At 37.7% G+C, this 24,144-nt stretch overlaps 1 long non-coding RNA gene across 3 annotated transcripts; it reads right to left on the bottom strand.

Annotated features, from left to right (window-relative positions):
* Nucleotides 1–289: 289 nt before the first annotated feature.
* Nucleotides 290–2,684, bottom strand: LOC131642607 (uncharacterized). Of its 3 annotated transcripts, none has more exons than XR_009295956.1 (5): nt 2,038–2,684; nt 1,741–1,959; nt 1,191–1,400; nt 918–1,005; nt 290–739 (listed from the first exon to the last, which is right to left on the bottom strand). It is a non-coding gene; the product is annotated as an uncharacterized LOC131642607 (long non-coding RNA). The 3 variants fall into 3 exon arrangements; XR_009295954.1 differs by having other exon boundaries at nt 290–837; nt 2,038–2,683; XR_009295955.1 differs by having other exon boundaries at nt 290–725; nt 2,038–2,683.
* Between the last annotated feature and the right edge of the window lie 21,460 nt (nt 2,685–24,144).

Here is a 24,144-nt window from a genome sequence, read left to right as displayed (position 1 = left end):
TCGTTTGACAATTAAAATTCAAAGTGAGGTGTTCATTCAAGTCTAAGATTGGATAAGGGTTATTAAAGAAGTTTAAGGATTGTGGATTTAGAAATAAAATACACGAGGAACTCTTTGGGAAAATTTTGATTTTTAATGATACAAATATATATATATATATATATATATATATATATATATATATATATATATATATATATATATATATATATATATATATATATATATATATATATATATATATATATATATATATATATATATATTCAAGGCCATTCAACTAAGTTCATTCATCACAATACAAACATTATCATCCAAATTCAATAATCTCTACAAAATACACATAAACCAGTATAAATCCACATCAAACCATGTCCATCATTTATTACATGTACAAAATTCACACAAAGTTACAGAAAATTACACAAGGTTATTTGGCCTCATATCCTATCTTACGACTAAACCTCATTCTATTTCAAAACCACCCTGCTGCAAGCGGAGGATGTATCGAATACCAGGTATTTGGTTTGCGACAATTGTGAAGGACCTAGTGTTGTTGGATAAAAGAAGTGAATCAAATGATATGCTAGCCCCACATGCTGAAGAATGGAAGCAGATCCTACTGAATGTGCTTCGCTATTCAAGTTCCAAACTTGCAAAAAAAACCATTCCAAACTCACTTTGAATTTATACCAATCATTACAAAAACAAGTCCTTTCTTCAAGCTGCAAGCCAAATTCTAACATATAAAATTAACAAAATAAACTGGCCTTGAAAATGAATCCAAATAAAACCGAAACGCAACAATTGAGAAAGTCGGTTCACACAAACTCAGCCCTACATCGATTCAATTCAAAAAAATAAGAAACAAAATCAGAGAAAAAAATCATATAAACAGTTCAGTACAAAGGATATACCAGTTCAAAAACAAGCATCCTGCCATCACAAGTCATTCTGGCCTAAGGTCGTTTCAGTTTGAGTTCGATTGAAATCCAGTTCCAATACCTACAGGGCAAGCATACAGTCAACATCCAGCCATGGTATTATCATGCAAGATCAATATGTCTATTTCTATAGTCAACATAAAGCTGGTTCAGTTTCAGCTTGCATTTATAATTGGTTTAAAAAAATAACATTCGAATACTACATTAAATTATGCAAATGAAAGATGGCTACAACACAACAATTACCAGTCAGTAAAACTCGGAAGCCGATACGGATGTAGATTGGTCTGCTGCTTCTGATCGAAAAAACAGAAGTCTCTTATCTGCAGCAAACTGCCCAGTCTGTTGCTGGAGCTTTGGCAGAAACAGGTACAACTGAAAGTGTATCTAGCTGGAATCAGGTTTCACCAGAAAATAATGGGTACCCAGAGCATATGGTTTTTGATCCCCAATATCCTGGTTAGTCATTTTGGATCACAAGGTAAAGGCATCAGACTGTATTCATATCACAAAAGCCATACAATCATTCAGAAAAAAAAACAGTTTTTACACCCCAACTATTAACCATCTCACTTCTAACCATCCTCAGTTACTAACTTTTCAACTAACAATTCCTTTCTTCTACTAACATTCTATAACTAATTTTTGAACTAACCTAACTAACTCTCCTACCCACCTTTCAACCTATAACAGCTAGTTCAGTTTCAATTCCAACTATCCTAACTGTCCCAACAGAATGATAACAAGCTCAGAGCTACTAACAGAATGAAATAGAAAAATCAGAAGAAGAACAAACCTATAAACTCTATATAACTGAACACTGATCCATTCTTCAGCTTCCTCTCTTCACCTCATCACCTCCATCATTCTCTTCTTCACCACTCCACACCTCTGCTCTCCCTGGACTCTTTCACCTCTTCATTCATCACTCCCCACTCTTCACCTTCAATCTTCCAACACTCCTCTCAGATCAAACCATCTTCTTCGTTCTTCTTCATATCTCAGTCATCATATCCTAACAGAAAATCAACAAATTAAATTCGAAACAAAGAAGATCTCAGAAAAAAGATGGCAACCAGGCCTCGAGTCTCACCATTCATTTCCTTCAACACCATCTTCAATCTTCATCACTGCTGAGTCCATCATCATCAATATCGCCGCGTAGCAGATTCGATTTCAAAAAATTACTTTGTTCTTCCCGCAGTGAACGTGATTCAAATCGGCAAGCATTCTCCGATTTTGCAGCGCTTCCATCAATCACCATCAAACATTGTACACCGATAATCTTCATCATGTTCTGAATAACATCTTCTTCAACGCGCGCCACCAATTTCTGCAAATTCGAGCTTGAAGAGGCGCCGAGATTTTCTCCGATTTGCTCTTCATCGCCGCCGTGCAAGAAGCACCGGACGCTCCCTCCGGTAAGTAAGTTATTCCGTCTTCTCTATTTCCTTGTTTCTTTATGATAATTGAACAGAAACGATTCGAAACGCAAGGGGCACACGCTTGAGAAATTTGTTAAGTTGAGATGAGATCGGGGATGAAGGTGAGGAATCAAGAGAGGAGTTGATGATGGCTGATTAATTGAATCACGGCGGAGGAGGAGGAGTTTCTCCGGTCGCTGTGGATGAGTGAACAAAAGGGGGGAGAATGAGAAGGAAGGAGAAACGTCGCAACAACGAACCCTAATCCCCAATCTCAGCTTATTCCCTTTTTTCTGTTTATTTTAATTAATTGTTTTTTTGATAATTAATTCTGAATGGAAATAAAAACCTCATGATCAAAATTTGAACACAAAAAAAACTTATCTTGGGCCACGATTGTCATCACACCCCCCATGTGGGCCATAATTTTTTTGATAATTCTGAGACTATACAAAAAAAACTCTCTGGACCAAATTGCTAATGTACACCCCCTGAGGGCCCATGATGCTATTTTTCTTTGCAAAAAAAACTGAACTATTGAATCTGGATCGACAAAAATCTAATGGGCCTGATCGCTACACAAATCTCCCACTGAGCCCGTGTACTCCCATTTTCTTTGCATACAAAAAAAACTAACAAAAACATCCCCTGGGCCTGTCCTTTGGGCCTGCTCCCAGTTTCTAATCACACCCCATAATTCAGTTTGCACCCCCTGTTCATATTTTGTTTAATTAATAAATCTAGGTTTAATTAGTTTTTTTACCTTTTCTTTTAGTAAACAAATCACTAATTTTCTACCATCATTTTAAACTTCAATACTAATTTCCATCATATTAAAAATGTTCACAAAAATATTAGTTTTAGGCTAATTGTCTTAATTTCTTTTGATTGATTAGAATTCTATTCTTCATACAAAAATCATAAAAAATAAATAGTATCTTTTAATTCATTTTCGCACTATATTTTGAATCATTTGTTTTCATGTTTGGTGCTATATTTTCAAGTCATTCTTTTAGTCAATTTTGTACTATTTTGTATCATGCTTGCTTGTGATTTTACTTGTAACTTCACTTGTATATCCCTTAGATTTAGGACCTATAATTCATAACTTTTAGGCTAGTTTCCCTTAAATCCTAAAATGTTTAGGTAGACTTTGAATTGACAATTTAGGGCTTAGAATCATCTTTTAGCTCATATTAGATTAGGTTATTTCCTTTTTTTTCTTTTCAACTTTAAAACATTAAAAAAGGACGACACAAATCATGCTATTACTCTTTTTTCATAGTGGGAAAGAAATGATTGGGGCGTAGGCCCCGATGTATGTTCTATTCTACTTAGTGGGAAAAATGATTGAGGCGTAGGCCTCATTGTACTTTTTACCCGCTATTTAGAGAAATGATTGAGGCGTAGGCTTTGATGTATTTCTCTAAACACTTAAACCTTTAAGGCATGATTCAAGTCACAAATTAATTTCCCTTAAAAGACACCTAACCAAAAACATTTCAAAACACCTAATAAAGGCTCAGACCTAAACAAAGTAAGGAAGTGATGCGAAGCCTTGTAGTGGGTTTTCGTCCATCATGGAATTACACCTAAAAAACACAAACCAATCTTCTCTCTTCTCTCTCTTGCCTTCAGGGAATTCTTTCCCTTAATCGAACATGTTGCTTCCTTTCGATCGCAGACTGGTAACGCATAAGACTCCACTCATCGAGCTACTATCCTGACGTTAGATTGCGAATGTAAATACGTCCACTAAAAAAAATAAAAACAAACAAAAACATGTGAGCCGAACTACGGCGCTTTGATTCCTGAAAAGGATACGTAGGCATTAGGTCGCGGGGCCTAAGCGAGCACAACTATTTATAATCCTTATTTTCCCCGTGTTTCTTCTTCTTTCATTTGCGTGCATTTCCTTAGCATTAAGCTTTAGATTTATACACCCTTAGAATAGAACAAATATAAGTGGATCCTGTGGAGTACCACAGACGTGAGGGGTGCTAATACCTTCCCCTTGCGTAACCGACTTCTTACCCGATCTTTGGTCGAAGACCTTTCTCTTATGCTTTCTTTATTCCAGGTTTTCTGATATTCCTTTCCCTCTTTGGGATAAATATATTGGTGGCGACTTTGTTCATTTTCGCGAGCGTGCAACAAATAGAATTTGAATGATGCTAATATATATGTAAACATGCTTGATGATGATGATGATGGTACGAGATGGGACGACAATATTCATCGGATTGACGATGTTATAAGTATGTTGTATATATTTGCATTCATTCATAAGCATATGTTGAGGGCTGAATCTAGATGATGTGTGGATTCAGTGAAGGGCATAATTCCCATTGTGTGAAATTATGCTGACAGGGCCGTATCTTGACGATGTTGGATCGGTTGGTGGGTTATCCCTATTGATGGTGTTTGGTACCACATGCATAGTGTCAGTTCATTCATATGCATGATTTCATAACATGATTGAATGTGTTTCAGTGTTATGAATTGATGATGTGTGGGTTGCGTGTTTTGTCGAATTTGTTAGAACAAGAAATGTTCTGATCAATATTCTTAGTTTTGATGATAACATTATGTATGAATTTTGTATAAGACAATGTGGTACTCTAATCCTTTGTATTTTCCATTTCAGGAAATATATAAAGAGTATGCACAAAGTAGAGCTCAGAAGCACTGACTCAGAAGGTTCTGGATGGCTACATCAGAACATGCTCTGGCAAGACATCAGAAGATGGTCAAGCAGAATTAGAACATGGACTGTAAAGCATCAGAATACTGAAGTCAGAAGCAGAAGCTCTAAAGCTCTGATGGTATCACGCTCAAAGCTCTTCAAAGTCAGAAGACAATAAGATACTCTGCACCAAGCTGTTGACTCTGATATTCAAACGTTGTTTATCTACAAATCTGAGTCCAGAAGAAAGTACAAGATGACAGGCTACTAAGTCTAATCTCTGACTAACAAAAGGAACGTTAGAAGCTACAAAACGCAAAGTCAGTAAAAGAAGCAAAAGCATGGCTCGAGGTAGTTGACAAAAGTGTGAAACATTAAATGCAGCGTTGTACTTTTCACGCAAAGCATTAAATGCACCCTAACGGTCATTTCCTCTCAACGCCTATAAATAGAAGTTCTGATCAGAAGCAAAACATAACACTTGTGCAATATACAGAAACGCTGTCAAAATCAAAGCTTACGAACTTCATCTTCAACCTCACAAACTCTTGTAATATTTTAGTGAGTGTTAAGTTTAGAACTTAAGAGAAATATCACAGTTGTGATTACAACTTTATTAGAAGCAAATCTATACTCTTGTAAATGTTATTTTTTACATTTATTGTAAAAGGATTCCTAGAGTGATCAAGTTGTGAACTGTAGACTCTAGAAGACTTAGAGGTTATCTAAATGGAAAACCATTGTAATCAGTTGGATTTGTGGATTAAATCCTCAGTTGAGGTAAGTCACTCTAAGGGGGTGAACTGGAGTAGTTTGGTTAACAACGAACCAAGATAAAAATAATTTTGTTCATTGTTTTTATCATCCAAAGTTTTTGAGTTACACTTATTCAATCCCCCCTTTCTAAGTGTTTTTCACTCCTTCAATTGGCATCAGAGTGCCGGTTCTAGGTGCAAACATTTAACCGTGTTAGACAAAAGATTCAGGGAGAAAAACTCTTTGTCAAAATGGTTGAAACAACATCCACACCTATTCCTACTGAGCACAACAACAATAGTAACAATGGAAGCAGTAGCTTCAATGGTTACAACATACCTCATGTCTTTGATGGGGACAATTTTGAGTATTGGAAGGATAGAGTCGAAAGTTACTTTCTTTGTCAAGATGGTGACTTATGGGATCTAGTCTTGGATGGTTACACACATCCAGTAAATACTCGTAGAGTAAAGATTTCAAGACAAGAAATGAGTGGTGACCAAAAGAAAGAATTCAAAAATCATCACAAGTCAAGGACTATTTTGCTGAATGCTATTTCTCATGCTGAATATGAGAAAATAACAAACAGAGAAACAGCTCATGGCATCTTTGAATCTTTGAAGATGACTCATGAAGGTAATGCCCAAGTCAAGGAGACAAAAGCTCTTGCTTTAATTTAGAAGTATGAAGCTTTCAAGATGGAGGGAGATGAAAACATTGAAGCAATGTTCTCAAGATTCCAAACTTTGACTGTTGGATTAAGAGTGCTTGACAAGGGATATACAAAGGCTGATCATGTCAAGAAAATCATCAGAAGCTTGCCCAGAAGATGGGGCCTAATGGTGACTGCATTCAAGATTGCTAAGAATCTGAATGAAGTTTCTCTTGAAGAGCTGATCAGTGCCTTAAGAAGCCATGAAATTGAGCTGGATGCAAACGAGCCTCAAAATAAAGGTAAGTCTATTGTATTAAAATCTAATAATAAAAAATGCACTAATGCTTTTCAGGCTGAAGAAGAAGACTCTGAAGAATCAGAATCAGAAGAAGAAGAAGAAGATGAACTCTCTATGATTTCCAAAAGAGTAAATCAACTCTAGAAGAGTAAGCAGAGGAAGTTCAAGAACTTCAAAAGGCATGAGAAAGGAGAATCTTCTGGACACAGAAGATCTGACAAGAAGAAGGTGACATGCTATGAATGTAAAGAGCCTGGACATTACAAGAAAGAGTGTCCAAAGCTTCAGAGGGAAAAGCCTAAGAAAAGATTTGAAAAGAAGAAAGGCTTGTACTTGGGATGAATCAGATTCTTCTGACCAAGAATCAGACTCTGAAGATGAGCAGGCAAACATAGCACTGATGGCCACTGTTGATGAAGGATCAGAATCTACATCAGACTCAGATTCTGAAGAGGTATTTTCTGAACTTTCTAGAGATGAGTTAGTTTCTAGTGTAATTGAACTTCTGGAAATCAAGGCTCAACTTAGTATCAAATACAAAAAGCTGAAGAAGCTCTTTGAATCTGAAACTAAGAAGCTTGAATTAGAAAATTTTGAACTTAAGGAAAAAGTTTTAAAACTATCTAAAGATGTTGAATCATCTTCTAGTTCAGAAAAGTCTATTACAAGCGTGAACAATATTCTTAAGGAATATGACTTGAGTTTCAGGAAGTTTCTATCTAGAGGTATTGACATAAGTCAGCTAGCCTCTATGATATATGCAGTTAGTGGAAATAAGAGAGTTGGCATAGGCTATGAGGGTGAAACCCCATGTAAACTTGAACCTGTTGATGAGATGAAAATCACATACAAACCTCTGTATGATCAATTCAAGTATGGCCACTCTCATGATATTAGGCACACATCACATGCCAAGAGTTTCCACATATCACACACACAAAGAAACATAATGTTAATTTTCGTGCTATTCACAATAGGGAATATCATGCTGTACCTCCTGTTGATTTTCGTGCTAAACCTCAGTTCAATCAGAACTTGAGGAAGACTAACCCAAAAGGACCCAAAAGAATATGGGTACCTAAGGAAAAGATAATTCCAGTTGCAGATATCCTTGGTAGCTAAAAAGACAAAGGAAAACATGTCATGGTACCTGGACTCTGGGTGCTCGCAGCACATGACGGGAAAAAGGTCTATGTTCCAAGACCTGGTGCTTAAGTCTGCTGGAGAAGTAAAGTTTGGAGGGAACCAGAAGGGCAAGATCATTGGCTCTGGAACCATATGCATTTTTAATTCTCCCTCTTTAACTAATGTTCTGCTAGTAGATGGATTAGCTCATAACTTATTGTCCACAAGTCAATTAAGTGACAATGGTTATGACATAATCTTTAATCAAAAGTCTTGTAAAGTTATTAGTCAGAAGGATGACTCAATCCTATTTACAGACAAGAGAAAGAACAACATTTACAAGATTGATCTTACAGATCTTAAGAATCAAAAGGTTACTTGCCTTCTGTCTGTTAGTGAGGAGCGGTGGGTCTGGCACAGAAGATTAGGTCATGCTAGTTTGAGAAAGATTTCTCAGATTAACAAACCTAATCTGGTCAGAGGACTTCCTAATCTGAAATATAAATCAGATGCTCTTTGCGAAGCATGTCAGAAAGGGAAGTTTTCAAAACCTGCATTCAAGTCTAAGAATGTTGTCTCTTCCTCTAGGCCGCTAGAACTTCTGCATATTGATCTTTTTGGCCCAGTCAAAATAGCATCAATCAGAGGGAAGAAATATGGATTAGTCATCGTAGACGACTATAGCAAATGGACATGGGTAAAGTTCTTGAAACATAAGGATAAGTCACATACCGTGTTCTTTGACTTCTGCACTCAGATCCAATCTGAGAAAGAGTGTAAAATCATAAAGGTTAGAAGTGATCACAGTGGTGAATTTGAGAACAGATTGTTAGACGCTGGCCTTAGGATCTAGAGGGGGGGTGAATAGATCGTTCACAGTTTTGCGGAGTTAAACGACTTTTCAGCGGAAGTGATTCTGAATCGACTCGCGTCTATTCCGAACCACTATCGAAACGATTGTATATGTGTTTAAAACCAGTCGAAGACTTGAGATAAGTGATAAGAGTATATGTTGCAGAATCAAAGCGTTGCTCTTATTGAAAATCAGATTAACTTCTTATATGATGGACAGTATTTGCAATGCAGTAAGAGTGATAGAAACAAATATACAAACACTTGGTGATAATGATCAAATTGATGGTGATTCAATATGTGATGGATTGTGATGTTTATATAGGTTCTTAATTCACAATCTTAACACTCGAATCGTTGATCAATTTGCTATTATAACCAAATATGAACAGAATGTAAATGAAAAAGAAAAAGCGACAAGAACACGATATTTGTTTAGGCAGTTCGTCGATCGTCCTCGCTACGACTACGTCTGCCCCCAATTCCAAATTGAAATTGGGTAATCTTTCATTAATGTTGAAAGAGTATATACAAAGAAGATAACAAAGCGATAAACGATAAACCAATTATGTCGATCCTTTGAATCTTCTTCCCCCTTAATCTTGGGCAAGATCAAGGTTATCCAAGAGCTTCACTTTGATTCCCTTCTGCAGTGTCTTGATTCCTTGAACTCCCCGTTCCTCAATCGTTACACTCAGCCGAATCCTCAATGAACGTCTCTTGATAAAAACCCCCAAGAACCACCCGTCGTGGAGGACAAAACCCGCAGATTTTATTCACCAACAAACCCCACAAACCTTCACCCACTAGGAATCTTCAATTCCGTTCCATGGACGTTATCGAACTCATCACTAACCCGCAACGCAAGAATGATTATGTGTAATTGTGTTGGAGATGATGAAGAACGAAGATGAGAAGCGTTTGTGTATCTTTCAGTCGTTGGTGTTACTTTGAATAATAAACCTTTGATAATATATATGATAGCTTAATAGTTGGAGATGAGAGAAACAGGATTTTTGGTATTCTTGATCAGTTACGTCGACCTCTTGTAGAGCTTAGGTCGACCTAGCAGTGCTTGCAGAATTTTGCTCCCAATTAGGTCGACCTGTTTAAGGAGTAGGTCGACCAGAATCCTCTTCAAATGCATTCTGGGGACATTTTCTCAGATTAGGTCGACCTAGTTGTTGTGTAGGTCGACCTAGCAGACTGGTATGTAAATTTCATCAATTTAGGTCGACCTAGATGATGTGTGAGTCGACCTAGCAGAAGTATATGGATTTTTCTCCATTTTAGGTCGACCTAGGTTGACAGTAGGTCGACCTAACTGCTGCTTTTCTGCATTCTTCTTGTTTTGCTTGTGTTGAGTCAACCTATAAGCATAATAGGTCGACCTGTTCTGACATGAGTGATCAATGCTTGCTTTTCTTTGAGTTTTCTGCTTCCACCTTGTTGCTTGTATGCTTATTGAGTTTGCCATGAATCAAAAACATCTTTGTGATTGTAATCTTGTATTCACATACTCCCCCTTTTTGATGATGGAAAACCAGTAGTCGAGGCTTTGGTAGTAAGAGATAAAGACTCAACAATGCTCCCCCGTACATTCAGCATCTATTTCTCGACAAGGCAATCTCTCAACAAAGCTCCCACGTACACTCAGCATCTATCTCCCCCTTTGTCAACATCAAAAATAGATACAACGAAAAGAGAAGAGTAACGAGAGAAACATAGATAAAATGCTAGCATTCATAAAAAGGTAGCCAGTTATAGCATGAGAGTCAAATGAGCAAGAGCGATATATGTATGAAGTCACTATAAGCATGTTAATTGATACCATATTATAGTATCAATAATATTTTTGGAAGTGAACAACAATAACGTTACCGCTTTCTCAACTTTAATGGCAGCCTTTAATCAATGTGGAATGACGCCTGGCTAGATGATGAACTACCTTTACGCTAAGAAAAATGTTAGCAAAAGAAAACATATATATATATATATATATAAAGTAAAGGAATAATATTAAGAGAGAACAAACGTAATTAGCCCAAATTAGAGATATCGAGTATCCCTAATTCCCTACGAATGTTGAAGTATTGCTCCATTGCTAGAGGTTTGGTGAAGATGTCAGCTAGTTGCTTCTTGCTTTCTACATGTTCAAATGTAACGTCTCCTTTTTCTACATGATCTCGTAGAAAGTGATGTCTTATTTCAATATGCTTGGTACGTGAGTGTAAGACAGAATTTTTACTCAAGTTTAAGGCACTTGTGTTATCGCACATGATAGGTATGCGATCAAGCTTAATACCAAAGTCAAGAAGTTGTTGCTTGAGCCATAATATTTGTGCACAGCAGCTTCCAGCAGCTACATATTCTGCCTCAGCAGTAGATAATGCAACCGATACTTGTTTCTTGCTATGCCAACTTATTAATGAATTTGAGAATAGATGACACATTCCACTGGTGCTTTTTCTATCGGATTTGCAGCCAGCAAAATCTGAATCAGAGAATCCTACCAAATGACACTCATTTCCCTTTGGATACCATAGGCCATATGTAGTAGTTCCACGTAAGTATCGCAAAATTCTTTTAACAGCTTTCAAGTGAGATTCTTTTGGACAAGATTGATATCTTGCGCACATACACACACTAAACATGATGTCTGGTCTTGAGGCAGTAAGATACAATAGTGAACCTATCATACCTCGGTATAATTTCACGTCAACCTCTTTACCTTTTTCATCTTTGTCTGGATTAGTATTTGTTGCCATAGGTGTGTCAATTTCTTTTGCTTCACTCATTCCAAATCTTTTGAGCAGCTCCGTACAGTATTTAGTTTGATTCACAAACGTTCCATGACTGAGTTGCTTGATTTGTAGGCCAAGGAAGAAATTTAGCTCACCCATGAGACTCATCTCAAATTCACTCTGCATAAGCTTAGAAAAATCTTTGACAAGTTTTGCATTAGTCGACCCAAATATAATGTCATCTACATAAATTTGGACTAAGAGAATATCTTTATCTTTTCTTTTAATAAAGAGAGTAGTGTCAACTTTACCCCTAGAGTACCCTTGACTAAGGAGAAATTTGCTCAAACGTTCGTACCAAGCCCGAGGGGCTTGTTTAAGACCGTATAGAGCACGTTTCAGCTTATAGACATGAGCTGGATACATGTAATTCTCAAAGCCGGGTGGCTGAGCAACATAGACTTCTTCATTTATATAGCCATTTAGAAAGGCACTTTTAACATCCATTTGGAATAGTTTGAAGTCTTTAGAACAAGCATAAGCAAGTAAGAGACGAATAGCTTCGAGACGTGCTACAGGAGCGTATGTCTCTTCATAATCAATACCTTCCTCTTGATTATAACCTTGGGCAACTAATCTAGCTTTGTTTCTAGTAATAACGCCGTTTTCATCAAGTTTGTTACGAAAAACCCATCTAGTGCCTATTACTTGATGATCTCCCGGATGAGGGACTAAGTCCCAAACATCATTCCGTTTAAATTGGTTTAATTCTTCTTGCATGGCCATTAGCCAATGCTCATCAAGTAATGCATCCTTAGCGTTTTTCGGCTCAACTTGTGAAACAAAAGCAAAATGATGACAGAAGTTACTTATCTTTGAGCGTGTTGTAACGCCCCTTGAGATGTCTCCTATTATATTGTCAATTGGATGGTCTTTCACATTTGTCCAGGCCTTGGGAAGTTCTTCATTGTTTGAGATGCTTTCTTTTTCATTTTCATTGTGAGACTCATCTTTCTCTCTCTCAGCATCTTTCTTTACAATACTTTCATTCTCGTCTTCCTTATCCTTGACAATGTCTTCAGTGGACGGACCTGCACCATTAAATGAAAGACCTTTCTCGACATATTTTGCATAAGATTCATCAAAAGACACGTGTACTAACTCTTCTACTATAAGTAATCTCTTATTATATATCCGATATGCTTTGCTAGATTGTGAGTAACCAAGGAATATGCCCTCATCAGCTTTAGCATCGAATTTACCAAGATTGTCCTTACCATTGTTCAAAACAAAACACTTGCAACCGAATACATGGAGATGAGATACATTTGGTTTTCTACCTTTTAGTAATTCATAGGGAGTTTTGTTCAGTATAGGACGTATTATTATCCTATTCAAAACATAACATGCTGTACTAATCGCGTCAGCCCAGAAATACTTTGGTAGATTACCCTCATTCAGCATTGTTCTTGCCAGCTCCTCTAGAACCCGGTTTTTACGTTCAACTACTCCGTTTTGTTGAGGTGTTCTAGGAGCTGAAAAGTTATGCTCAATTCCATGTTTATCACAGTATTTTTCAAAAAGAATGTTTTCAAACTCCACCGTGATCACTTCGAATTGCAACTATTTTGTTGTTCATTTTGTTTTGACATAATCTTGCAAACTGTGTGAAAGCTGGAAAAGTTTGATCCTTACTAGGTAAAAAGATTGTCCAACAAAATCTCGAGTAATCATCGACAATGACAAAACCATAGGTGTTTCCACCTATGCTTTTAGTCCTTGAAGGGCCAAAGAGATCCATGTGAAGTAGTTCAAGAGAGCATGATGTTGAAACCACGTACTTTGATTTAAAAGAGATTTTTGTTTGCTTTCCTTTTTGACAAGCATCACATAGATGATCTTTTGAAAACTTTATTTTAGGTAAGCCGATTACTAAATCTTTTGAGACAACCTTATTAAGTAAGTCAAAATTTATGTGGGCGAGACGTCTATGCCAAAGCCATGAGTCTTCGCTCAGAGCAACTAGACACTTGGTACTAGACTTAGATACCTCATCCAAGTTTAGCATGTAGATGTTGTTTACTCTTAAGCCCTTAAACATAATGTCTCTTTTCTTAGTATGTTCTATTGTGCAGCCAGAATTTGTAAACATTACTTTAAAATCTTTGTCACACAATTGACTTATACTTAAAAGATTATGTTTAAGACCTTCTACTAGCAGCACATCAGTTATAGTAGTGGTAGAAGGGTTACCTACACTTCCTTTACCAAGTATGGCTCCCCGATTGTTATCTCCATAGGTGACATACCCCTTTTTCTTTGCTTGAAACTCAACGAAAAGAGATAGGTCTCCAGTCATGTGTCTTGAACATCCGCTATCAAGGAACCACAACCTTTCGGCAATGTCAAGACACTTTTCCTGCAAGATTAATTTAAAGAGGGAGGTCCCCAATTTTCATTGGGTCCTTGGTAGTGAGTACACAATTTGTTGCACTTAGGCAACCATTGAAATACTCCTTTAGGAACTAAAATTCTCCTAAATTTGCATTTTTCAATGGTATGTCCCTTTTTGCAACAATAATGACAGGTAATATGATGAGAATATGGAGTTTTGCTAGTTGATACTTTTGGTACAAAAGTGTATTTACTATATAAAGGAGTATACGATCTTTTGAACTTATTTGGATCAACCGCAAAAGTCACTTTTGGTTGTAGAGCCTTGTCTAACTTGGCTTTTAGATCTCTTACTTCTTTTTGCCAAATGTGACATGTCTCACAACCAAACCATGATGTAGGATCTATTTCAACTTTGTCCTTTTGAATGTCTAGCATAGATTGTTTTAAAGCTTCCATATCCTTTTCGGTTTTCTCAACTTTTGATTCAAGATATGAAAATATTTTCTTATTTGAGGCCAAAAGTTTGAAAGCTTCAATTGCATCTCTATGTAATTCTTCAAAGGCAAGTTTTAGTTGAGAATGAGATACCTTATCTACGAGTTCAGGTTTAAGATGACTTACAGCTTTCTTTTTCTTGTGTTGATGAGCCATGAAACATAGGTTTGCTGATTCTTCTTCACCGCTTGATGAGCTTTCACTAGATGAATCACTTTCCCATGCTATGTAAGCTCTTTTAGATTTGTTATGACCTTTGCTTTGGTTCTTCTCCTTTTCTTTCTTAAGGTATGGACAATCCGGTTTGTAGTGACCGGCTTTCCCACAATTGAAGCAAAGACCTTTGATTTTTCCCTTGTTGTCGTCATCTTGTTTGAACATGTTTGATTGCTTTCTATAGTTGATCAAGCCTTTGTCGGAATGTTTTGCTCCATTTTTCTTTAGATATTTGTTGTATCTTCGCACAAACAGTCCCATTTCCTCATCATCGGAGTCTTCGTCATCACTTGTGTCACTATCCTTTGGCTCTCGTTTTGAGGTCTTGGAGCTCGAAGCTTTTAGAGCTATTGACTTCTTCTCTACCTCTTTCTCCATGTTCTTTTATTTCTTTGTCCTTTTCTCATGCATGTCAAGGCATTTAAGGTGTTGTTCATGTTCCTCTAGTTTACCAAATAGAGTTGTGATGTCTAAAGTGTTTAGATCATTTGCTTCCTTTATTGCTGTAACTTTGGGTTGCCATTCCCTATTCAAACATCTTAAGATTTTGTTAGTAGCAACTGCATTGGAAACAGGTCTATCAAGAGAATTTAACCGATTTTTCAGATGAACGAATCTCTTCTGCATGTTTTCGATGGATTCACCATCTTCCATGTGGAAGAGTTCGAACTCTTGAGTTAACGTATTGATCCTAGCTAGTTTGACATCATCCGTTCCCTCGTGGGCAACTTGCAATGTGTCCCACATAGCTTTAGCTGATCTACAATGGGAAACGCGATAGTATTCATCAACTCCTAGAGCTGAGATTAGAATGTTTCTCGCTTTCCAATCGTATGCATATCTCTTTTCATCTTCAGCATCCCAAGTATTTTCTGGTTTTGGAACAACTGCACCAGCTGCATTTGTCATGGTGATCTGAAAGGGACCATTGACAATAGCTGTCCAGATGTTCCTATCAATTGCATTGATGTGGACACACATACAATCCTTCCAATAGCCATAGTTTTCACCGTTGAAAACTGGAGCTCTATTGTGAGCCCCTTTAGGTCCGGAAGCCATCTTTCCAATAAGTGTTTCACGTAGCACGGAATAAACCAGAGCTCTTAATGCCACTTGTTAGACGCTGGCCTTAGGATCTAGAGGGGGGGTGAATAGATCGTTCACAGTTTTGCGGAGTTAAACGACTTTTCAGCGAAAGTGATTCTGAATCGACTCGCGTCTATTCCGAACCACTATCGAAACGATTGTATATGTGTTTAAAACCAGTCGAAGACTTGAGATAAGTGATAAGAGTATATGTTGCAGAATCAAAGCGTTGCTCTTATTGAAAATCAGATTAACTTCTTGTATGATGGACAGTATTTGCAATGCAGTAAGAGTGATAGAAACAAATATACAAACACTTGGTGATAATGATCAAATTGATGGTGATTCAATATGTGATGGATTGTGATGTTTATATAGGTTCTTAATTCACAATCTTAACACTCGAATCGTTGATCAATTTGCTATTATAACCAAATATGAACAGAATGTAAATGAAAAAGAAAAAGCGACAAGAACACGATATTTGTTTAGGCAGTTCGTCGATCGTCCTCGCTACGACTACGTCTGCCCCCAATTCCAAATTGAAATTGGGTAATCTTTCATTAATGTTGAAAGAGTATATACAAAGAAGATAACAAAGCGATAAACGATAAACCAATTATGTCGATCCTTTGAATCTTCTTCCCCCTTAATCTTGGGCAAGATCAAGGTTATCCAAGAGCTTCACTTTGATTCCCTTCTGCAGTGTCTTGATTCCTTGAACTCCCCGTTCCTCAATCGTTACACTCAGCCGAATCCTCAATGAACGTCTCTTGATAAAAACCCCCAAGAACCACCCGTCGTGGAGGACAAAACCCGCAGATTTTATTCACCAACAAACCCCACAAACCTTCACCCACTAGGAATCTTCAATTCCGTTCCATGGACGTTATCGAACTCATCACTAACCCGCAACGCAAGAATGATTATGTGTAATTGTGTTGGAGATGATGAAGAACGAATATGAGAAGCGTTTGTGTATCTTTCAGTCATTGGTGTTACTTTGAATAATAAACCTTTGATAATATATATGATAGCTTAACAGTTGGAGATGAGAGAAACAGAATTTTTGGTATTCTTGATCAGTTACGTCGACCTCTTGTAGAGCTTAGGTCGACCTAGCAGTGCTTGCTGAATTTTGCTCCCAGTTAGGTCGACCTGTTTATGGAGTAGGTCGACCAGAATCCTCTTCAAATGCATTCTGGGGACATTTTCTCAGATTAGGTCGACCTAGTTGTTGTGTAGGTCGACCTAGCAGACTGGTATGTAAATTTCATCAATTTAGGTCGACCTAGATGATGTGTGAGTCGACCTAGCAGAAGTATATGGATTTTTCTCCATTTTAGGTCGACCTAGGTTGACAGTAGGTCGACCTAACTGCTGCTTTTCTGCATTCTTCTTGTTTTTCTTGTGTTGAGTCAACCTATAAGCATAATAGGTCGACCTGTTCTGACATGAGTGATCAATGCTTGCTTTTCTTTGAGTTTTCTGCTTCCACCTTGTTGCTTGTATGCTTATTGAGTTTGCCATGAATCAAAAACATCTTTGTGATTGTAATCTTGTATTCACACAGATTCTTTGAAATTTATTTCAAAGAAAATGGGATTGCCCATGATTTCTCTTGTCCTAGAACTCCAAAGCAAAATGGAGTTGTAAAACGAAAGAATAGGACTCTACAAGAAATGGTCAGAACCATGATCAACGAAACCAATATGGCTAAACATTTATGGGCAGAAGCAATTAACACTGCATGTTATATTCCGAATAGAATCTCCATAAGACCTATTCTTAATAAGACTCCTTATGAATTGTGGAAGAACAAAAAGCCCAACATTTCATATTTCCATCCATTTGGATGCGTATATTATATTCTGAACACTAAAGATCATCTGCATAAGTTTGATTCTAAGGCATGTCATACCCCAAATTTGTCCTACCCCTAAGTTATTTCTATCTGGCTTACGCTTTGCATTCATCTGCATCTTTCCATTAGGTCATTGACATAACATGCATCATTAATCAATAAAACAGCAAGGGATCAAGGGTCACGAGGCAAGCTGGAGTTTCGCATAGGTCTTGACAAAAGGTTATTTGCTTTCTCAAAAAAGGATATTTGACACTTAATCAAGACTGTGAATGGTACAGGATTTTTAGAAGACATTTGATCAGATGGGTTTAATGTTCATGGATCTCCTCCCAAGGTCATTGGCTTCGGTTGATTCTTACCATCAGAGGACATTCAATATGTCATGGGTTGGAGTGTGAACCCACTTGAGGTTCTTTTCTTTTCTTCACAAGTTGATTATCTAGTTGGATATGTTACAAGTCATTGATTAACCAATAATCCTACCTCTGCTGCAAGTTATTAGTCTGATGTCATTTGAAATATTAAGATGCAAGGGTGGAAAGGTGAATCTTAGGATGTCACTAATCATCTTTGGTCTTAAAGAAGGGAATTGTCAAGACTTTGAATTACGACCTTCATCCATGGTACATTCAAGATTGTGACTAAGGTGCATTAGTGAACATTTAAAGATTCAACCTCAAATTGAAGCACCGGAGGGAAAGTCGAATTACTTGTAAAAAGTCAACATTCAAGCCAAAGGTCAACATTGTTTCACTACAACAGCAATAACAAAAAAAGCATCCATTACACATTACAAAAAATACCATTCACATACATGTTACAACATATCCATCATCACATTTCCAAGACTCAAATCCACTCAGTACAAAGTAGAGAAGAACAAAAGTACATTTCCAAATAAACAATACATTACATAACTATGCTGTGACATAATGTTGCTCATCGACATAGCTATATTTCCTATGCTAATCCCTGTCTTATTGTGCAATTTATTTCCCACCACTGGCATCAAGATTACCTACTGCACCAGCCTTCAAGACTCGCATCAGTTCCGAACTAGCTTGAGCTCCTTCAACAAACCCGCAGCCACTTCCCTCATATCCCTTTGTTAATACCCTGCATAATCAAAAGCATACCAAAACCAAACCGGAATTCTGAGCCGCTGCTGCATAACACAAATAAAACTCAGCTTCACAAAAACAACCCACAACAGGTTCAGACATCAGAATATACAACTAACAAAATTTTAGCAAAGCTCACCACGGTTCATATCATGTACATGCTGCAGTGCTAACCAACATCACACAATCCATTCAGTTATATTGCAGTGAGAAAACAGCAAAAATAATAGGCAATTGGAAACTAAATTGTGCAGTGAAACAACCTGGTTCAGTTCATCCAACTACCTGACAGCCATACTCTCCAAAAGAGCCATCCGATTTGAATCATCACCATACGGCTTGCTCAAACCCACACCATACAAACTGGCTATCATTCTACTGCAGACAAAAATACAAAAGAAATTATATGGTTCAAACTAATTCAGTTAACAACTCAACTGTCCCTAACTTCCTCTAACAATTTTTAAACAAACTTCTAACTAACTTCTAACACCTTCCAACAACCTATAACAGAATTTGTAACTGATTTTCAGAGCTGTAACTAACACTAGCTGATTCAATCTCCACCATCAACTGCATAACAGATCCCTCAAATCTAACGGCCCTCAATCCTCACTCTCTAACCGAATCTCAGAACCTCCATCTCTATATAACTGATCCACCACCTTCAATCACAAGTTACACGCTCATTCTCACCTTCACCCTTCACCATCACCTTCTCCACTCTCAATTCATATTCTCTCTGAACTCAATTCATCATCTTCACCATTCTCCTCCACCTTCATTCTGCACTCATCATCTTCTTCTCTCTCGATCTCCATCTTCACACTCTCTCACAATCCATAATCTTCATCATCAACCATAACCAAAAAAGCTGCAACACGAGTAAAGAAAGTCGAATACCAAAGTTCACAGAAATTCATCACAGAAAACAAAAGAAGTTGGAACTCACCTCAGGACCTTCATCCTTCTCTCTCTGAATCTTCTTCATCTTCTCCGCACTCACAAAACCTCTTCATGTTCAAATCTTCTTCATAATTCACCAAGAACCATAACCGGAAGAAGCCTTCAACGTAATCGCAAATACCGTTCAACACCAATCTCCATCAACAATCTCACTTCCGTATCGCTTCAGCATCACTGCGGCTTCGTCAAGCAAAAATATCATCACTCGTCAACCACAACAAATCTGAAGATAAACAGAGAACCGAGAGCGAGAGATCAAGATGAAGAGAGTTTGAATCGCGAGAGGTTGATACGAGGCGAGTCTGAATCGCGAGGAATTTGAGAAATTGACAGAACGAAGGAGGGAGATTGATTTAGTCAGGGAGAGATGGGGATCGAGAGAGACAGAGGGAGTTTGAGGTGAAGGTCAAAGTTGAGGCTGAGACAGAGTAGGGTGAGGGCGGAGGCGAAGAGGTTGCTTCACGGTGGCGGATGTGCTATCGTCGTCGTGGGAAGAGTATCGCCGCCGCAAGTCCGTTTGAGCAAGGGAGGAGAGCGTGGAGAATTCTAATAGCCACAAGGTAATCCAACCCTAATTCCTCTTGCTATTTCATTTTTTATTTCTTTTTTTTATTTTTTTATTTAATGCTGAAAATGATAAAAAACAAGTCTGAATGAAAACTGTGATGAATCAAACAATAGCCATGGGCCTTGGCGCCAACTGCTATACACACCCCCCTTTAGGCCCATCTTCCTTTTTGGCCAGAAACGCTGCAACAATAACAAAACTCCGTGGGCCTGTGCAAATTGCTGAATCCATACCCCCCATGAGGCCCATGCTATCCATTTTTTTGCAAACAAAATCTGATATAAAAAAAATAGCCTCTGGGCCTTGATCTTCAGGGCCTGCACCCAGCTTACTTTTCACACCATCATTTTAATGTTGCACCCCCTGTCTTCTTACCTTTTCAATTAATTGAATTCATGTTTTACTTAGCTTTTTACTAATTTCTTTTAGATGATTAAATGCTAATTTTTCCTCATACATTTTAGACATTTAAATACAATTTTTGTGATATAAAAATAATCACTAAAAATAGTAATTGTAGGCTTTTCTTTTAGTTTTTTTACTTGTTGCAATTCAATTTCTTCCATTAAAAACTCATAAAAATAATAGTACTTTCAATTCACTTTTGTGCTATATTTTGACTTGTTCCTTTTTTATGCTATTTTCAATATTCTACTTAGTGCTTCATTTTTCATGTGTCTTTTATTCCTAACCTTAGGTAGAAACCATGATAACATTAGGTAGAAGTTCCCTTCATACTTAGGCTAGTTTCTTTTTCTTTTGCAACCATAAAACATCTAATAAATACTTGAATAAATTCCCCATAAAAAATACAAAGAAAACACTTAAAACATTAATAAAAAAGTGAAAATCTTAAAAAGGGAATGGAAGCTTGAACCTCCCTTGCTTTAGGGAATCATTCGAGTGCTTGGATCTCCCTTGCTTTAGGGTCCCATTCAGGCGTAAGTTCCCAACGTTAAAAGACACAAACCAAAGAGTAACTCGAGTTTCCCTTGCTTTAGGGATTTCCTCGAAACACTCAAACTCTCTCTCTTCTCTCCTTTCTTAAGGGCATTGTTATCTCCGCTCTATTGCATCCTAGGTCGATCCCTTATGCAAGAGCGCGAGCGTTAACTCCGCCCAACTAAAAAACACAAAAACAAACAAAACTATGGAGCCGAACTACGGCGCTCTGATTCCTGAAAAGGATACGTAGGCATCAAGTCGCGGGGCTTGAACGAGCACACTTGTAAATAATTCCTTCTTTTCCCCGTATTTCTTTTGCATTCACACGCATTTAGACATAGACATAGTACACACCCTTTAGATAGAAACAAACACAGGTGGATACCATCGAGTACGATGGGCGTGAGGGGTGCTAATACCTTCCCCTTGCGTAACCGACTCCCGTACCTTGATTCTCTGGTCGCAAGACCCTGTTCCTTCCCTTGTAGGTTTTCTGATATTCCTTTCCCTTATGGGATAAATATATTGGTGGCGACTCTGTTCATTTTTCGCGAGCGTGCGACAGCTGGCGACTCTGCTGGGGATGTTGCTAGACCTATTGCGGGTCCATTCTTAGCGAGTCGATCCTAGCCTACGTTTGTTTGTTTATTTACTGGGTGCTTACTTGTTTTATGTCTATACCTTGTATATATGTTTGCATGCTTATTCTTTGCCTGCATATCATGTTTATTTCTGTTTGCACATCATGCATATGGATTATATTTTGTGTTCCCTGGGGTCTTCTGTTCTGTTTTGCAGGTGGGGGGTTTGTATGAGGTAAAAGGCCCACTACCCAGGCCAGTGACACATAGGATTAGCGTGGATGCTCATGTTGACTCCCGTGGCCCTTGCTACGATCGAGTTCAACTTGGGGTACCACAACTGGGCGAGGTTCTTTCATGGAACACTGTGTCTGGCACGCTTGCTGCCTCAAACACTTTGTACCCCATGGGAACTGTAGACCTTAGTGACCATTAGGGACCACTTGTCCGTGTCTAGACTTCATACCCGTGAGATTGGGGTGGGACAGGAAACCTTGGCTCCTACATACCTTTGGCTCTTCATATTTGAGGTCGGACCTTTATTTGGTCTGTTCTCATGGTGCTTGATCTTCTGGTATTCAAAAGGGCGTCGAACCTTTGATCCTGTGACATTTGGCCTGCAAGGAGGTTTTATATCAGTCATTCAGAGGATTGCATAGATGCTACTAAGATTATATTGACCTTGATCCCATGCTTTTGCATTGCATAACATCATTGCTTTATCCACTTCATTTGTGGGGGATCCTAAAGTCTATTTAAAAAAAAAAAGAAAAAAGAAAATAGAAAAAAGAAAAGAAAAGATGCTCTATACAAAATAAAGATTAGACTCCAAAAGAGAAAAAAAGAAAAACAAAAGTTGATGAAAAGACTTTAGAATCTCTCATAAATGAAACATGCATTCATACTATCATGCATTTCATGGTTCTCTCAGAAGCTTATGGGGCCCTTTCTATTCAGACTTTGACATCAACAATACAATTGACTTCTCACCGCTACGTGCTCGAATGTTAATATTGGAACAACTCTGTGGGTTTTAAATGAGATGAGAACAGAAATGGAGACTGACATGAATCAGTGCATGGAGGTTATTCAAGCGTTTTCTCTTTGACAAGAAGAATTAAGATGAGTTCCTCCTAGGCCAAATGCAAATGTAGATCTCACCCATGAGAAGGTCTTATGAATCAGAATGTCTGAAATAATGTTGATATTCCTGTTCTTGGTAAGGAGAATTCACATCATTGAAGTCTTCGAGTTTCCGAGTATGGGAATTGACAAAAGGTTCCACCTTTTGGAGAAAAGGTTGAAAGTCATAGAAGGTCGTGACTCCATTGACTTATACATTGTGTGTTTGAGCCTAATACTTGATGTCAAGAAACTGCAAGGGTCATTTACTCTCACTCTGATTGGTTTGGATATTGAAGCTAAATTGGTAATCATCTCCTATACATGTGTGGAAGTTGCTTGGGGCTCCCGATCGAGGGATAAGCAAGACCTGGTCTATCTTGAGCATTGCGCCATTTGCTTTGTTCGAATCCCTTAAAGCATTACAAATTCCTGGGTGATTTCGTCAGAATCTTCTTCCAAGTGGTAACCAAGAGTGTTCTACACAATGCTTCTCTTTCTCAAGGTTTTGCTTCATACCCCAGTTGCCTCTTCTCAGAATTTCCCTCTCATTGGCTTTCGTTTGTTAACAGAGACAAGAGGAATATGAGAAATAAATTAAAGTGATTCTATTGCCTGGTGCCCATTCGCTTCCCTGTTTGTTGGAATTTCAATTGGTTAAGATTCGAGTATTGGGTCTTCTCCACCACAAATAGATCTCCTCAATTTGATGACCATACAAGGTTCTTTCCATTTATGATGGCGAATACTACTCTAGCAACATCTATGCTTGGGGCTCCCGCACGAGGGATAAGCAAGACGTACTCTTATCTTGAGCATTGCATCACTCGCATTGCTCGAATCCCTAAAGTAACACAAAGTTTACAACTCTTGGGTGACTTCGTTGGAGTTTTCTTTTGAAGTAATCTGAAGTATTTGGAAAGAACTGCAAAAAGTATTCAAGATCAACAAGTCCAGACGGAGTCAAGCCTCCTCAACTATGACAATCATCAATTCATTTTTGCATTTCATTTGTAATTTTCCTTGTTTTGTTAAATGTTTCTTCCATGTAAAACTTGTTTGTTTTTTAATGAAAATAAAAATGCATTGCATATGCTAGTTTCGAATCAATCCATTCGTGTTCACTCATATCTTTCTGTCTATCGATATCAAACTCTGGATTAAGCAAAAATATCAAAAGGAGAATGATGAAAATATAATAAATGCAAAAATCTCTAATTATGTGCTTTTGAATAAAACCCCGCTGAGGATGTACAGGCATTGTTTCTAATCCCCAAACACTAGAGATATAAGGGA

This window comes from Vicia villosa, unplaced genomic scaffold (assembly GCF_029867415.1).
Source record: "Vicia villosa cultivar HV-30 ecotype Madison, WI unplaced genomic scaffold, Vvil1.0 ctg.005430F_1_1, whole genome shotgun sequence".
In the NCBI taxonomy this organism is placed as follows: Eukaryota; Viridiplantae; Streptophyta; class Magnoliopsida; order Fabales; family Fabaceae; genus Vicia; species Vicia villosa.
The sequence above is the reverse complement of the archived record's forward strand: the minus strand, read 5'-3'. Positions and strand labels throughout refer to the sequence as shown.